The sequence below is a fragment of the Echinops telfairi genome, unplaced genomic scaffold (assembly GCF_000313985.2).
Source record: "Echinops telfairi isolate 266 unplaced genomic scaffold, ASM31398v2 ScPeMD7_6080;HRSCAF=6971, whole genome shotgun sequence".
NCBI lineage: Eukaryota > Metazoa > Chordata > Mammalia > Afrosoricida > Tenrecidae > Echinops > Echinops telfairi.
Window position 1 is genome coordinate 1,782,410 of NW_022109980.1, and position 2,283 is coordinate 1,784,692.

The window sequence follows — 2,283 nt, forward strand, 5'->3', positions numbered from 1 at the left end:
ATCTTATCTTCATTTTTATATTCAAGATCATTCTATACATGAAAGCAAAGATAGATAACCGTTCAGAAACATTTAAATGAGTAATAGTTCCCCAAGGGTATGGAAAGGGGGCAGGGAAGAAGGGGAAATGGGGAGCAGGTAGCATTGATGCCTGTATAACCCCACTTGATGGGATCGAACAACAGAATTGTATGTGAATGGATATACTGGCTTGTGTAAGATATTGCAAAACCAGATCAAAACCAAACCAAAACCTATTATAAAAGGAAAAATAAGGGTTTCTGGGGGCTACAGTGGAGAAGGCAGAGGATAAAGGGGAGCTCATATGAAGGAGTTCAAGAAGAAAGAAAATGTTTGAAAATGATTGATGTGATTGAATAATGGAATGTACATTCTCCTAATGAAATGATTATGGTAAGGGAACATAGTGGGCTCATGGTAACAGTTTGTAATTCTTAAGGATCAGAGACATTTGAACTCAGATCTGACCTGTCTGTTTTGTCATTGGATATTATGTATCCAGTCTCATGATGGATAAACTTAGCTTATTGTTCTACACATGTAAATATATAGAAACAGATGTGTTTTAAAAACTGTTCTTTTGAGGATTCATTTTACCAAATAATGCCATTTGGGTGAGGTTTATTTTATCATAATCATAGTGTAAAAGTAAAATTTTGTCTTTAGGAAACAATGAATTATTAATTTAATTCCAAATAACTTGGCATGCAAATATGCAGGTGGTATTGCATTGAATTGTCTTGTTTCATATTTTTCTTTCTTTGGTAACAAACTGATATTGCTATGTAAACTGACTTATTTTGAGATAGAGCTGTTTCACTATAAAACCAGTAGTGAAGAAAGCCTTACTCACTTAAAATATTTCTAAAATATTTTCCATTGGTATTTGGTGTGGTCTAGGAAGGATGCTGTACACCTCCAAAGAACAGAATCTAAAGTTCCCATAATCTATAGGACCTAGCCTGGGTCACTAAGTGCTGGATAGAAAAATATGCCAAAGTATCCAATTAGAAACATAGAATTTCACATTTTCAAATAGAGTGTTACTTATAGATTTGTCTAAGACTTCCAATAAAATATTGAATAAGCGTGGTGATAAATTGTATCTCTTCCCTTTTCCAGTTTGCAAAGGGTATTCTCTCAGTTTTTCTTCACTGAGGATAACATTGGCTATTCATTTTTTATATGTGCCCCTAAATATTTTGAGGAATCACCCTTTTATCACTATTTTGTTGGGTGTTTTTTAAAAATCAGGAATGGGTGTTGAGTTTTTTCAAATGCCTTTTTTTGCATGGGTTGACATGACCATGTGATTGTTTTCCCTTGTTCTATTTATTTAGCAGTATCTTTCCCTCCTCTCCCCTAATTAATCCTTGCATACTTAGTTTGACTCTCATTTACTCCCAATGTTCTGTATGGGCCCTGACTTTTCTTTATTGAGTTTTTTTTTTAATGACCTGATCAATTCTTTCTTTTAATGTTTATTTTTTTTCATTTCTAATTATATTATTTCCATCTTCTGTTCTTTGGTTGTTCTTGTTAGGTGCCATTGAATTTGTTTCTACCTATAACAGCATTATGCACAACAGAATGAAATTCTGCCCGGTCCCACACCATCCTCACAATTTTTCCTATATTTGAGCTCATTGTTGCAACTACAGTGTCAATCCATCTCCTAGTGAACTTTCCTCTTTTTCTCTGCCCCTCTACTTTACCAAACATATTGAAACATACAAACATGTTCAAAGTATGTAAGACGAAGATTCGTCATCATTGCCTATAAGGAACACTTTGGCTATACTTCTTCCAAGACTGATTTGTTTGTCCTATTGACAGTGAAAGTTACATCACCACACTCAAGAACATCAATTCTTATTCAATGTTCAACTTTCACAGGCATATTGAAGCAATTGAAAATACTATGGTTTGGGGAAAGAGCACCTTGGTCCTCCAAAGTTAGATTCAGTAATCATCCCTTTAAACTAACCAACTTCAAGTCTCATTGATTTTTTTTTATTGTTTTTGTGTTTCATTTATTTCTTCAGTGATCTTTATTGTAGTTTTTATAGCTCTTTCTTATTTTAAGTGTGTGCTTTTATTACTATAAATTGCTTGCTGGGTTCTGTTTTTCCTGTATCCCCAAGGTTTTTTATGTTGTGTTTTCTTTTCTCATTTGGTTCAAGCAACTTTTTATTAAAAAATTATTTTGTTATCCAGTGGTTTTAAAGCAGGGTGTGCAATTTTCATGTATTTTCTTCTTTC